Genomic DNA, 16,145 nt, shown 5'->3' with positions numbered 1-16,145 from the left:
ATATGACAGTGATAATTTCTTATGGTTAAGTATTGAATAAAGTATATCTGAAATCACTTTTCCTTATTACTTTATCTTACAATGATAAATATTTACTTTAAAGGTGTTTCATTTTTTCACATACTCTTCCTTATATGTTCTTTGCAGAGAACTTTAAATGTGCAACTACTTACAATTTATGGTCTTTGGTATTATTAAAGATGGTTTAACCAAAACTAGGGGTAACTTCAAAAGTGATCAATAAATTGGAGTAAGAAAGGTATCTGTTTGAAACTTTGTGTGCTTTCTTAAAACAAAACATTTTAACCAAAATCAGCTAAGTGAAACAAAACCTTTATAAACACATTGCTAAGAGAACGCCTAGCCCTGAGAATTAGCAATGTTAGTGAAAAGATGGCTTTACTGACGAATATTGGCAGCCCTAAACCTCTCATATTTCACTGAAAGAACCCTCTGGTGTGTTTATCAGAGATCAAAAGCTGCATTTTGACTGCTGGGAGAACATTAACCAGTGTTACTTAAAGTTCTTACTTGCAGGTAAATGAACATTATTGCATGCACCTCTGGTACATTTCAGAAACCCTGTGACCTAATATCATCCTGGGTTGGCAAAGTTTACTACCTTTAAGGAACAGTCTTTTTAAATCAATGACATTTTTGTGGAAAAGAAAAAGAGTATCACGTTAGCACATTGGTCCCAATGCTTTCTAATGCAAACCTGTCCGGTCAACAAATCTCAAACTACTTCAAAATAACTTTTAAATTAATTTAGTATATTTTAGATTAAACTAGTTTTCTAATGGCTATTTTAAGTATCCACTGATACTTTATTAAACTATATTTATTTATTTTTGTTCTAGTGCTTTTGTTTCATTGATGAGTATTTTTCCTCTAAACCTCTCCCAACAATTTAAAGTTTTCCTCCAAATCTCCCCTAGCAATTTAAACTTCTCTGCAGACCTTTGTTGTTAGTATTCGGTGTGTTCTGATCAATATTGCTTGTTCCACTTCGACGAAGATTTCGGTTTTAGTTTCATGTTAATTTCCTCAAATCTCCTGGCAAGCTCCCCTGGTGTCTTGGCTAAAATGAGCAGCGCTTGATTTTACTTATTCTGAGCCTTGATTTTTACGTTATCTTATTTCATTTTCTAAATTACGAGCATGCTTTGCAAAATCATCCGAGGCTCCCGGCAAAGCTGCTGGGTTTCCCGGAGCCGCCGTACTCACTGCGCTGCCGCGGCTCAAACTCGCTCCTGCTCGGCGCCAGCCGCCTCCCCCGCGCCGGCGCCGAGCCTGCACCCGCCCCACTCCCTCCGCGTTCAGCCCGGCCCGCCTGGACTTCTCGCGGGACAATTACCTGTGCTCGGGCGGGCAGGAGGCGAGGGCAGGACTCTGGCACGCAGGACCTGGAGGCCTCGTTCCCACGGCTCCCTGGGTGGCCCGGGCAACCGTGGCCTCCTGCGGAGACGACCACCTGCACGCCTGGGGGAGGGGAGGGCTGACCCGGGGCCGCAGGTTGGAAACCACCTTCCTGGCAGCTGGGCAGCCGCACCGTCACGTGACTTGTGTGAGGTCATCGGGCCTCTGTCAATCAACCAGCAAACCAGAAAGGCTTTTGTGTGTTTTAGGAGGTGACTGTTGAGGGCACTCTGAGCCTGTCACCCTCTCCACATGTCCCAGAGCTTGGTATGATGTGTACTGTTTACGGATAAAACAAAAGGCCAAAGAATTTCACACAATTGTTAAAAACTAACTAAAGCTGATTTTTTTTTTTTTTGCCGAATATCAAGAAAGTCATCTCAACCGCAGATGTTTACTAGCATCTCTTGTGACATCACAAGATTTCACCTGTGATCACGAATCCTTTATAAACGCCCTCAGACCGTTTGTCTGTATATTTATCTGTACGTACTGAGAGCCACCTGAGAACAGATCTAGGCTCTCAAGACTGCCCGGGGGAGGTTCTCTGTTTTGTTTCATTTTACAAATTCTAATACCTGGACCCCAGACCCATGGAAGTAGACTCTCCAGGCGGGGTGGCTGGACTTGATCTCTCCTAAAACCTCCTCCAGGTGATTCTACTGTGAAACCAGGATGGAAAATCACATTCTAGACCGAGTTGTCACATTTTATTGCTGGGAAGAATTCCCTGGAGGGTGGGTCAAGAAGCAGATACCTGACATTTTGATTCAGATTTTGAGAAACATTGCTCTAACCCTCCACTGTCCGAAGTGTAGCCACCAGCTGCCTACAGCTATTTGCATTTAAATTCGGGAAAAAATATTCAGTAGTTCACTCATACTGGATGCGTGTACGGATTACAGAACATTTCTATCATCGCAGAAAGTTCTACGGACAGCGCGTGACCTAGACTGTCAGCCCTGGGAGTGCGGCAGTGACCAATGCAGACTCAACCTGCGGGTAGATTCCAGAGTAGCCAGGGACAGAGACATGGACAGAGAGGCTCAGAAAGAGGAAGTGCTGGGTTCTGTTCTCGTCTAAGAGTTCAAGGAAGGCCTCTCTGAGGAAGTGACGTTTAATTGAGACATTTCAGAGGCTGGTAATTGTGGTGCAGTTCCAAGAAGGAAGAAACATCCAAGGACTGTTCACAGACAGGGTTGGCCCTGGAAGGAAGTCCTGCTTTAACTATAGTCACATGCATGAACTATGATGTAACGTAAGCGGGTGGGAGGGTAAAGTAGCATGTCACTCAAAGAAGTAAAGAAGACAAGGCTTTTCACTTAGGGGAAAGGATTAACTTAGCAGTTCAGAAAAAGTTTAAAGAATCAAGTTCCACTTTCCACCTATACATAGTCACAGATAACGCACATACACGAACTCTCTGTCTTAAAAATATAGAGAGCCTAAAACAACCTAGAGTTGCTTCATTTTGTGATCACAAGGGATTTCAAGGAGTGATCATCTGGGTAGTTCCTGCTCCAATGGTCACATTAAGAAACTGACATTCCCTTTGTGAATTTCCTAACGTCTAAGCGCGGATTGGAAGCTGAGTCAGGTGGGAGCACATTTGTTACGGAACATCCCAGTGCAGTGCTTTTCACATCATGCTTCAGAGCCAACTGGAATATGGACAATCCTCTGCAGAAACTGAAACTTCTCTTTCAAGTTGTTCCCTATGCATTAACGCCTTAGCAGAAGGTCTGTGCAAGAGTCCTGGCAGATTCTAGAAGATCTAAGTTAACTTCCCCCATTAGCCCTTTGTCTTTGGGAAAGTCATTAATCTGTCCTAATCTCAGTTTTCTTGGACATGAAATGTCTAGCTAGGGAGATGTGTGTCCCTCACCCTGTTGTGCGGTCCAAAGCTGTAAGGGATGTCAAATATCAGTATTAGGACTTCCAGTTGCCGCTTTGATGTTTGAAGAGCTTAGAAGTTGTCATTACTGTCATCACAACAGGGAAAAAAGCTGAACCAAGTGAAAATCAACAATTCTTCTTACATCTACCGGAGAAACTGAGGTCACAGGACAGATCATCTCCCTGAAAACTGCAGAAATAAGTAAACACAGACGATCACAGCTACTTAGCCGCGGAAGCCGCTGGAGCCAGTGACGGGTGGGGGCCACTCACACAGTCCCTGGTGAGTCACCGGAGATTGAGGGTGGCCAAGCTGAGAGGTGCAAACGTGGGGGAGCAGGGCCCGATCTTGGGGCACCCACACTTTAATGGTATATACTGGATATAATCTGAACCCTCGTAAACTTTCTCTGAACTTAGCCGCACTGTTTATGAAAATACCAGAACCAGTTGATGTTTGTGGTTTGGGGGAAAACATATTTGTGTTGGGGGATTGCTGTGCGGGTGGGGGGAATAGAGTAGGGGGTTATTTTCCAATTTTTTTGTACATTTGAAACAGTCACAACAAATGAGTCCCCTTTATACTGTCTTTTCTCCATGAAAAACAAAAACAAAAACAAAAACAAACAAACAAACAAACAACCCTCTTTAATGAGCTTTATCTGCAGAAGCCCCACCAGGTTCTTCCCACGTGAAGATCAGAGGAAACTTCCCTCTCACAGCTGGCACGTGGAGGGAGGAAGCACTCCTTCCGAAATACACCCAGAACTTTCTGTTCTGGAGACAAAGGCCGGCCCTCAGGAGAAACTTCTGTATCAGCGCTCTGTCTGACCTAGAGGGCGAGCAGCTACACAACCTGGACCCCTTCTAGCCTGCGTCACAGGAGGGGAGAAAGGACTTCTGCTTCCTACTCTGATATTTGAAGATGTCAGAAGTGGTCACTCTTGTCTACACAACGAGAAAGAAGCTGAAAAGCTATTCTGATAGCCCAGGCTTGCAAAAAATGGACGTTTAATCATAAAGTTAGGGCATGCCTCTCCCTTCCCTTCCCAGCACCTTATGGCCATATTAAAAGTGCTCCAGTAAACAGCAGTGGGTTGCAACTAAGAGAATTGCAAGACATGGACACTGTTCAAAAAGGAGTTTCTTAGAAAACCCAAAGACAAAACAAAGGACATTAGGGAACAGTAAAACCTCTGACACAGCAAACATTAAACACAGCCCAACTCCCGGCCATATTAACACAAAACCTCACACTAAAGACCTGTTCACCTTAGCTCGTATTATTGGATACATCATGGCGAGGTAAAGCACAGTCTGAAGAGATAAAGCCAGTATCAGAACCAAGACTCCGATACGGTGCAGGTTTTGGAATTATCAGGCAGGGAATTTAAATTAATATACTGAGAGCTGTATTGGAGAAAGTTTACAGCATGCAAGAACAGATGGGTAATTTAAGCAGAGAGACGAAAACCCTAAGAATTAAAAGGAAATGCCAGAAAACAAAAACATTGCAACAGAAATGAAGAATGCTTTTCACAGCTGAGAAATAATCGGTGAGCTGGAAGATATATTGATAGAAACATCCTATGTTTAAATGTAAAGAGAAAACAGAATTTTTTAAAAACAGAACAATATTCAAAAACTCTGAAAAAATTGCAAAAAAATAGTAAAATATAAGGAATGAGAATCCCAGAAAGAAAAGAGAGAAAGGAGAAGAAATATTTGAAGTTAATAATGGCTGAGAATTTTCCAGAATGGATGACTGACACCAAACCAGAGGCTCAGGAAGCTCAGAAAACACAAACAGGATAAATACAAAAATATCTACATGTAGGTGTATCATAGTCAAATTGCAGAAAGTCAGACAAAGAAAAAATGTTGAAAAAAGCTGGAGGGAAAAATGTACCTTACCCATAGTGGAACAAGAATAAGATTACATCAGCCTTTGCTTCAGCAACCACGCAAGGAAGAATGGAATGAAATATTTAGAGTGTTGAAAGGAAAGCCCACCAGCGCAGAATTCTGGATCCAGTGTAAGTATCCTTTGAAAGTGAAGAGGAAATAGACTTTCTCAGGCAACAAAAGCCGAGGGAAGTTTTCACCAATAGACCTGCCTTGGAAGAAACGTGAAAAGAAGTTCTTCATAGAGAAGAAAAATGATATAGTCAGACATTTGGATCTATGTGAAGAAAGGAAGAACATGAGAAAAGGCATAAATGAAAGTAAAAATAAGAACTTTTATTTTTATTCCTAATTGATCTAATAGAGAACTTCAGAATAATAATACCGATAACATATTGGGAGATGATAGTTTATGGGTGAGCGAAGTGAGTGACAGCCATGCCGAAAGGGGCGGGAGGGAGGAATTGGGAACAGTTCATTATAAAGAGCCTGCACGACCCGAGAAGAGGTGTGGTGTTATTTGAAAGTGGATTTAGATTAACTGTAAATGTGTCCTGCGAATTCTAGGGTGACTCTTAAAACATTTCTTTAAAAGTATAATTAATCTGGTAAGAGAGGAGAGAAAATGAAATCACATAAATGCTCAATTAAAACCAGAGAAAGCAGAGGAAGGAAGGAAGACCAAAAAGAAAACACAGAAGAAGGGCAACAAATAGGAGAAAAGTATATGGTAGATATTAACCCACCTCTGTCAATAATCTCTTTAATGCAAATTGTCTAAATACACCAATTAAAAGAGAAAGACTGACAGAGTGAATAAAATATAAGACCCGATTACACGCTGTTCATAAGAAACCCACTTTAATTATAAAGACACAGATTAAAAAGGATTGGAGAAAGATATACTGTGCTAACACTGACCAGAAGAAAGCCAGGATAGCCATTTTCATTTCAGACAAAGCGGACTTCAGAACGAGGAAATTAATGTTCAGGGATCTGTAATGATACAGGGGCCAACTCACCAGGAAGACATGGTAACCCTGTGTCTGCACCTCACAGCAGAGTGGCGAAGTGCACGGGAAAGAGCCAGATAACCCTGTAAGGAGAAAGAGATGCAAATGCGCTTTTATAGCCGGAGTCTTCAGCACCCCCTCAGTTTGTAATTGGCAGATCCAGCAGGTGTAAACTCAGTGAGGATATAGTCGAACTGATAAGCATCATCATTATCTGGATCTAACTGACAGCTGTGTATTTCGTCCAACCACACGGGACGACATACAGAGCACTGCGTCCCATCGCAGCTCTCCAAGATCACGTAGACCATTAACCAGGAGAGGCTACGTTCTAGGCTGTGCAAAGCATCTTCACACATTTAAGAGAATAGATATCATACAAAGCATGCTCGCAGACCACTAGAAATTACACTAGAAATCAATAATAGAAAGATAGCTGGAAAAAAAAAATCCCCAAATACTGGAAATTGCACAGTACACCTCTAAATAACTCATGAATCAAAGACAGATTCTCAAAATGAGATTTATGTCAAACTAAATGAAAATCAAAATACTGCTTATCAAACATATGGGATGCAGCAAAAGCAGTGCATGGAGGGAAATATATAGCATATAATACATTTATTAGAAAAGAGATATCTAAAATCAGTAATCTAAGCGTCCATATTAGAACACTGGAAACAGAAGAGCACATTAAATCCACAGTAAGCAGAAGGAAAAAAAGGTTAAAGTAGAAATCAATGAAATTGAAAACAGGAAAATAATAGAGAAAGTAAAGGAAACAGCTGTTTGTTTGAAAAGATCAATATTCACAAAATAAGTTTCTAAGATTTTTATTAGGATTGCGCTCAAACTATAGATGAAGTTCAGGAGAAGTGACATCATAACAATATTTTCTTCTATCCATGTGTTCTACTCCCTACTTTAAGGATTCCATGTATAATGAGAAATTATGAACTGTGTGCAGGCAAAAAAAAAAAAAAACCCTATTGATTCATTAGCTAGTGTCATCATTCACTGTAGTGTTTAAAACAAACTAAATAAAAATAAGAGACCTCTCCCTGTGTTCTTTGGAAAAGAAGATGTCAACTTAACACAAATACTTTCAAGAAGAGTTTATCATATGAAAGCAAACAAAAATTTTCCAGAATAACCTGACATTAGAAAAAATACGCTGTGACACTGACAAATGATAGAACAGAATGTTAAAAATAAATGTGCCTGTCCTGATCCAAAGCTAGTTTTTCATGTAACATATTTCACAATAAAGTTTCCCTCAGTGAATAATAAAACTATTGCCTTGTGTTGACTTTTTAGAATAGGGTTCATGAGAAATTAAATCTTTCTTCCTAAGAAATTTGCAAGTCTCTGATACACTGAACCAATGATCGTTTTAAGCACCCATTCTGAGTTTAGGAAAATAATAACCCTATTCACTTCTTTCTTTTTATTTATTTATGTTAAGTTCCTGAAGTCTTTAAGGCAGTGTAGAATGAGAACACAGTGAAATAATGGGAATAAAGGATAAAAAATAGAGAACTTATAAAGAAGAGAGGAAAATCAAGATGAAACAAAGCAAAGATGTGGATTCTAAGGACACGTATAGTCACTTTACGTACCAGCAGTCAATTTCAGAGACAGCTTTATAAAAGTGGGTGCAGGTCCCAAAGGCCTACGTTTGAGGCATCTTTAAAGGTACTATGAGTTGGGTATCCTTGCGTCCTTAACAGTCATGCATTCATCTGACGATAAACTGGACAGTGTTCTAGACGTTGGGGACAGTCAGCCATCCCTGCACCGACTCAGCTCTCAACTGCCAAGGGCAGAGACCACACACAATATAATGGTATAGTAAACAGCACTGTCAATAAGGAAGAAAAGTAAGGAAGGAGCATGCGGACGGGTGTGCGTGTGGTGGTGGGGGAGCCGGCTATTTGGAAGGGTCATCAGGGAAGGCTTCCTGGAGAGGGAGACATGGAGAGAAGGCCTGAAAGCTGAGGGGAGGGGTGAGTATGGTGAGGACAGAGGCCCTGAGGCTCATCCTCAGGAGGGCAGGGAGGCCTTCGTGGGCGGAACAGGGCGCTGAGAAGGGGAAAGACAGAAGATGAAGTCGGAGAGGAGGTAGGGAGTGGACAGAGTGGGAGAGGCTTTGGGAGGCCTCCAGGGGGCTCTGGCTTTTCCTCAGAGGAAAGTGGGGAGCAGCAAAAGTTCTGTGATCACAGCAGATCTACCGCTTATCTACAGCTGCATAACAAATGATCCCCAATTACAGTGGCTTAGGGAGCGCTAGGCACTCATTCTCTCAGTTTCTGTGGGCTGAGAATTCCGAAGCATCTAGGGTGGGGCTCTCCCTCAGAGTCTCTCCCAAAGCTGCAGCGAGACACTGGCTGTGGTTCCAGGCATCTGAAGGTGTGCAAGGGCCTAGGGGCTTACTCACGGAAAGAGCACCTTGGCCCCGGCTGCTGGCGGGAGACTTGAGTTTCTCTTCATGGGCCCCATCCTAGGACTGTGTGAGTGTTCTCATGACCCCATGTGACTCCCCCAGAGTGAGAAACCCAAGAGGTGGAGGCTCCATTGTCTTTTATGACCTGGCCTCTGAAGTCACACACCACGGCTTCTGCAGAATTCTCTTGGTTGCCCAGTTCCAGAAGGGACCGTGTCACAGCATGGATACTAGGCACTGAGGATCACCGGGGGCTGCCTTGGAGGCGGACTACCAGGGACAAGAAAGAGAATTCCTAGGAGAGGGTCCTTGCATGAGCCAAGCAGGTGCAAAGCAGAAGAGGTGGCCTTGTTGGCTGCACAGAGAGGTCACGGACAGTGCACGCGGGTGCAGCTGCAGGGGGATGGGAGATAGGGCGCTGTGCATGTTCCCTTCTGATTTTCTCCTGCTGCTCCATGAGACAGAAAACCAGGTCACAGATGAAGAAGGAGGGCTGGGTTCCACATATAAGTGATATCACACTGCATTTGTCTTTCTCTTTCTGGCTTACTTCACTTAAGAGTGACGATCTCCAGGTCCATCCATGGGTGAAGGGGCTGGGAAGGGCTAAATTGGGAGTTCAAGACTAGCAGATACTAACTACCATATATGCAGGAGATAAACAACAAGTTTCTTCTGTACAGCACAGGGAACTACGTTCAATATCTTGTAGTAACCTAGAATCAAAAAAAATATGGAAATATATGTATGTATATGTATGACTGAAACATTATGCTGTATGCCAGAAGCTGACACATTGTAAACTGACTATACTTCAAAAAAAAAAAAAAAAAGGAAGAATGAGAACTGGGGAGGAGGTTTTGGAAACTGATCAGTATTCCAAGCTTTTCAGTGTCTCTCAAGCAATACAGCAGTCACTGTCACAAAGCCTTGCTGGGTCACATTACTAAGGAGAAACAATCGTTTTTTGATCGCTGTTGTATTATAAGAGGCACAGGCTGGGTTTTGGTAAAGAGGGAGAACACCAATTTTTTTTTTTTGATTTTATTTTAAAGACGGTGATTTTCTTCTTCTTTGGTTAAGAAATTTCTACGTTTATAGAATGGGAATTTTTAAGCTATAAATGTCCTTGGGTTTGCAGTTAGGTTACTTTGTTACTTTTTCTTATGGAATGGGATAAAATACAATTAAGTATGCTTAAAGGAGACATTTAAGATATAAGATATGGTCTTTTCCTAGTCTAGCCAGCCTAGACCACCAGCTATTAGCCTGTAGAGCAGCTGCTGCCGAGTCCAAACTCATTCTGCTCGCCGCATGACAGGCCAATAAATTGGGAGACCAGGTGTTGGGGCAAGGAATGGTGACTTTATTCGGAAAGCCGGCAGACCGAGAGGATGGGGGACTAATGTCCTAGAGAACCATCTTCCTCAAGTCAGAATTCAGGCTCCTTTTATACTAAAAGGGGAGGGATGAAGTCCTGGTTCTGGCCAGACTCTCGAGGGGAGGTGCTAACTTCTTCCTTCCTGCAGCCATTCCCAGGTGAGCCTGGTCAGGATGGTTCCTGTGAGCTAAACAAAGGTATTTTAGCTAAACGCTCTTATCTGGGAGGCAGGGTTCCCAGAGATGGGCCATTATGTGTAATTTAACTTATAGGTGACATCATGTTTAGTGACTAACAAGCGATAGAGTACAAAGGTTAACATAACAGGAACAGATCCAGTGTGGGGTCAGATTCGTCCTTCCTGTTACACAGCCGAGGTGGGCTTGCCGACTCACTGCCACGTCGGGGGCCGCGCGTCAAAGAACCGTGGGGAGTTTCGCCAAAGAAAGGGAAAGAGAGTGAATTGGGGATTTTTGCAAGAGTAGAGTTCGGGTGTGTTTGGCTGGGATCCAAGCCAAGTAGGGCGGCGTGTGAAGGGGTCACCATCAGTGCTGGTCTGTGATGTGAACCCACGGTTCTGTTTTCTTGGAAGCAAAGTTAAGACAGATGCCACAGTACGTGTCCAGGACCCGCTCCCTGGAGCTCTGCATGTGGATGTACGGCAGGGCTGCTTCGCTGTTTCACAGTGACTAAACTCCTCCAGACCAGGCCCGGGGATTTTGTTCTCCTGAAATAGTTTCAGACACAGGTGTTTCTGAGAGTCCGTGATTTCAGACAATAAGATTTCTCAGTAGGAAATCAGTGGTCACTCCAAGAATTGGGCTGTCACGACATTTTATGGCAGCACTGCTATCTACTGTTTTCTGATAAATTTTCTGATAAATTCACACCTGGATTTCCTGACAGCTGTGATTCGGGATTGATGAATGGTGAGGCAGGCAGTTAATTTCTCAGTCAAGCCAATTTTTACTTTTTCATTCTATATCATTATAAGCTACTACAGCTCAAAAAATGGATGCATAAGTCCCTGTCCCTTCCTGGCTAATCTTGGTCCAGACACTTAAAGAGTTTGTACCTCATATTTTTAATTTGTAACATAAGGAGGCTGAAAAATCCTCAGCAGTCTGTGTATATTGTTAGACCTCTTTTATTACTCATTTATCATTGATGTAGAGTTGATTTACAGTGTTGTGTTAGTTTCTGGTGTGCAGGACAGAGGTTCAGTTATACGTGCATATGACCTTTTTCATTACGTGTTGTTATAAAGTATTGAATATAGATCCCCGTGCTGTACATTAGGACCTTGTTTATTTTATATATAGTAGTGTGTATCTATTAATCCCAAACTCCTAATTTATCTGCCCCCTTTCCCTTTTGGTAACCGCAAGTTTGTTTTCTAGGTCTGTGAGTCTGTTTCTGTTTGGTACATAAATTCCTTTGTACTATTTTTTTTTTAGATTCTACATATAAGTGATATCATATGATATTTGTCCTTCTCTGTTTGACTTACTTCACTTAGAATGATGATCTCCAGCTCCATCCGTGTTGCTGCAAATGGCATTATTTTATTCTTTCTTATGGCTGAGTTGTGTTCCATGGTATAAATATACCACAACTTCTTTATCCAGTCATCTGGATATTTAGATTACGTCCACGTCTTGGGTATTGTGAATAGAGCTACTGTAACATTGGGGTGTGTCTTTTTGAATTAAAGTTCCCTCTTTATATATGCCCAGGAATGGGATGGCTGGCTTATAGGGTAAATCTGTTTTTAGTTTTTATGGAGTCTCCATACCATTTTCCACAGTGGCTGTACCAATCTACACTCCCACCAACAATGCTGGGGGGTCCTTTTCTCCACACCCTCTCCTGCATTTATCACAATGCCTCCTGCCGTGTGTTTACAAGACCTCAGCATCCGAGTGTCCTGCAATTATGTTTGCCAGTCTCTGAAGGGAGTTCTCCGGGTGCTCACGGTCCCCATGGGACATCGTCACAGTCTTCTTTCCTTGCCCCAGTGTCCCCAGGCTAACACTGCCACCGTTCAGGTTGTCTGAAGAAGGCCTCCCGTCGCTGTGACCGATAGTGGCACTAGCCCCGAGTTTCCGTGGCTGCAGCTCTCTGAGGCGCGGAGCCCGGTGGGGTCCAGAAGAAGCTCGGAGGACTCTCTCCTCACTGTGTGCCCTCTGGGTCCTGAAGGGGTTCTGCTCATGTTCAACCTTCCAGCAAAGCTGCTTCTGCCCCTGTGCCTCGTCACCTGCACGCAATCCTCAAAACAAAACAAGCCAACAACCAAAACCAAAACCAAAACAAAGAAACACATCAATCAATAATAATGTGATAATGATAATAAATAATAATAATAATAATAATAATAATAATAATAAGGAAAGGCAGTCAGTCTTCTTAGAGATCGAGCTCATGATTCTACCATACATGGTGACTGATCAGACCACGACACCGAACTTCAGCCTACAGGTCACTGCAATTTTGTCAGAAACAGAGGACTTGCCTTAAATGCATATTGATTTTCTAAAAACAAGATGACAATGTGTCCAGATCATTTTAACTCTCCACCTTTAGAGACCAAAACCTTCTCCTAGTGCCATATTTAATTGAAACTTTTTACTCGATTTTACTCATCAAAAATGTGAAATCGCTTGAGTCCAGTCTTAGCCGGGATCTTGGTTGTGCTGAGTCATCTTTCACCTGCCCGCCAGCGAACCTACATAGCCTCTCAGCTTGCTTGTTGGCACGACCGACCACGTGATGGTTCTTCAACAGTGTCTCCGGCCAAGGGGGTCACAGGGTGAGAGGGATGCCATGTGACACTGGGAGTGGAAGGACAGAGGGGCAAGGTCACGGAGGTGCTGATGTGCTGAGCCTGTGGCTGTTGAGAGCTGGCAGGGGTCCTCAGTGGGTGCAGAGAGAAGTGAGGAGGGAAGTCACTAGTGGGGCTTTAAAGGGAAGCCTTCAGGGTGGTGCATGATACCACGAATGACAACTAACAATTACTGAGTGTTTATTCTAGGCAGGGACTGCGGGAAGACCCTTATCTGCATTATCATGTTCAATTCTTAGAACAACGCGGAAAGTTACATACTATTATTATTTCAGTTTTATGGATGAGAACGCAGAGCAGGGTTCACAGAGTGTCCCTCTCTGATTCACGCAGCTCATCGGTGGTAGTGCTAGTTCTCAAGCCAAAATCTCACTGATTTCACTGCTTGGGTTATTAATTCTTAACGCGCCTTCCAAAACATTATGAGATCTGTGCCTCATTCTGACCTCTTCGATAGACCTGAAATGTGCATCCAAGTATCTGAAGCAGGTAAAAAAACTGTAAAATATCTATACACCTTGATGTGTGTGTACAAATATTCTCTAAGCCTGCTCTGTCCACTGCCAACTAGCTGTGGCTCTGCTTGTCTTCTTTCTGACTTCTGAATCCTCCTAATCTGACTCTGTTCCCATTTATCTTTATACTTTCAGGTGGATGTCTCATTTTCAAAGTTAACATGGATTTCTCCCTCTAGGATCTCAGCTGGGTGTCATTCAGTTTTGAGGACCAAAACCAATAGAAAGAGACAGTTTTCCATTTGCACGTGATCACAAGAAGAAGACCAGATATGTTTGAAAGGAACTGTCAACACTAAGCTATGGATCTGATATGGGAAGTTTATTAATGAAAATGTATAGTGACTCTAGTAATCCCACGTCTGGGAATACATCCAAAGGAAATGGAATCAGTATCTCAAAGAGAGGTCCGCACCCCCACATTCACTGAAGCAAAGCCAAGAGAGGGACACAACCTAAGTGTCTGTCGACAGATGAATAAAAGAAATGTGACACAGAATGGAATGTTACTATATATAGATTATGACAGAATATTATTAATCCATAAAAAAGAAGGAATTCTTGCAGCTCGAGACAACATGGAGGAACCTGGGGAACATTATGCAAAGTGGGGAGTGGCACGTTGTCACTTACACGTGGAATCCAAAACAGTCTAAATCATAGAAGCAGAGAGTAGAATGGTGGTTGCCGGGGGCCGGGGGTGGGAGACATGAGGAGACAGTGCTGGTTAAGGGTACAAACTTTCAGTTGTAAGTTCTGGGGATCTAATGTAAGGTGTCAGGGTGACCCTTAATAATATTGTATACTTGAAATTTGCTGAACAAGTAGATCTTAATCATTCTCATCCCACACAGAGAGGTAACTGTGTGAGGTGATGGATGAGTTAATTAGCTTGGTTGTAGAAATCATTCCACAATGGATATGTACATCAACTTGTCACACTGTACACTTTAAATATGTACAATTTCATTTATACCTCAATGAAGCTGCAAAAGTGATAGTGAAACTTTAATCCAATTAGGGTCCAAAACTTGACACAGGCAACAACTCCAGTATCAGGAGAGCACGGAGTTGCTTTAGTTTTGTCTGTAGTTGATTTGGCCTTTCTTCCCACCTGCTCGTGAGAAGGAAAAACATTAGCTTTGAGTTAAAGCTTAGTGTGGTCTGCTCATTTACACAGAAGCTTGATCGAATGCTCAGTTTCTCTTAAAACTAAAACAGCATAGACAGTGTCCAGTTTATCAAATATTCACCCAGTCCCCTGCTGATCTCCCCTCAAGGGGTGTCCCTGTGCCTGGGAGAAGGGCTGTGGCTTATGAGACATTATGAACACGTGGAATCAGAGTCCTAAGATGCCATGTCTTATGTATCCTTTAGTTTCCAGGACAGCGTCCCACTTAACCTCCATCTCTCCTGCTGATAAACACGGCTCAAGAGGAACTCCTGCCTGGTGCTCCCATCACGTGGGGGAAACTGCCCAAATCACCGATGCCAGCCGCATGGCTAAATCCAGTGGCTAATTCTTTGTCGTTATTTCTGTGACCCTGTATTAGCACCTGTCATCGTGATTTCCCCGTCACTTTGGCGTTTGTCCTTGACGTGGCTTCCAGACCGTCACATCCTTCTGGTTCTCCAGCTGCACTCTGAAGGCTTCTTCAGTCGGCTTGGATGGCTCCTCACTGCATCACCGGCCCCTCAGTGCTGGAGTGCCCCATTGCTCTTCTGAAATCCAGCCCCACGTGCCTCATAGCTTGCTTGACTTCTCTGTGTAAGTGTCCGGGAGAAAACGCAAACTCACCCCAGCTTGTCATCTTCCTGCTCCTGGTCAATGGCAGCCCCATCTTTCAAGCTGCTCAGACCAAAAATCTTGGGGTCCTGAGGCTCTGCTAGCTCATGACCTTGTCTCCTGCCCAACAGGGGAGAAACAGTTCAGGATTTTTTGCTCTTAAGGTCTTGCCTCCTTGTGCTTCACAGGCCTCTCTCCACTCTTACTTCACAGTGTCCTCTCTCCTGTAGCACATTGCCATTTTAAAGTGCACAGAATTGTGTTGGAAACCAGAGTCCTAGGTAATCTTGGGGTGAAATCACAGTGTTCAGTTTAAATTTGAAGTGTAGTCTGAGATGACCTGTTTCATCAGCATCAATTGCACGCCTGAATTGTCTCTGCCGACTTGAATAATAACGCTAACTGTCCACATTTCCTTGGTCTCTTATTGGTCCTCCATGGCGCCTCCGATTCAACATATTTAAAACATTATCCTCTCAGTAAGAAACACCTACGGCTATGCCGCCCTTCTTCTGGGAATAGTACTTCTATTGTTCTTGGAATTAATCCTCTCCCTCCTCTAACTTTGTGGTTTCCATGAGCATGGCTGTTTTTCTTACATGAGTTTGCCCCACTGGCCTCATTTATTGGTTCAGGGGTATCTTCTAGGTCAAGTCAAGCCAACAATAGGATTTCAAAACCCTCGGTACAATCCCTTGATTTATTACATGACACAGGGTGAGTCAATGAGAATCCTTCCTTAGAGGTTTTGAACTTGGAAGTACAGAGCATAAAAGGCAGAGAGTAAAACTGCCTTTTAATCTCTGAATTTCCAGATTCAAATATATACATACATATATATATATATATATATATATATATATATATATAGAGAGAGAGAGAGAGAGAGAGAGAGAGAGAGAGAGAGAACCTGGTTCAAGAATAGATACAGAGCCAAGTTCAAAA

At 43.0% G+C, this 16,145-nt stretch overlaps 1 protein-coding gene across 4 annotated transcripts in view; it reads right to left on the bottom strand.

Moving 5' to 3' along the window:
• Window positions 1-1,577, bottom strand: part of TMEM144 (transmembrane protein 144) — a 37,065-nt gene extending 35,488 nt beyond the window's left edge. The window contains exon 1 of one of the 4 annotated variants that reach the window (XM_045517058.2): window positions 1,358-1,577. The gene's annotated coding sequence lies outside the window, so the exon portion shown is untranslated. Of the gene's footprint in view, window positions 1-960; window positions 1,335-1,357 lie in introns of those variants that run through there. The other 3 variants (XM_010955494.3, XM_074376676.1, XM_010955495.3) reach the window with 3 other exon arrangements.
• Between the last annotated feature and the right edge of the window lie 14,568 nt (window positions 1,578-16,145).

This window comes from Camelus bactrianus, chromosome 2 (genome assembly GCF_048773025.1).
Source record: "Camelus bactrianus isolate YW-2024 breed Bactrian camel chromosome 2, ASM4877302v1, whole genome shotgun sequence".
Taxonomy (NCBI): Eukaryota; Metazoa; Chordata; class Mammalia; order Artiodactyla; family Camelidae; genus Camelus; species Camelus bactrianus.
Note: the sequence above shows the minus strand (reverse complement) of the source record. Positions and strands in the feature narration are given on the sequence as shown.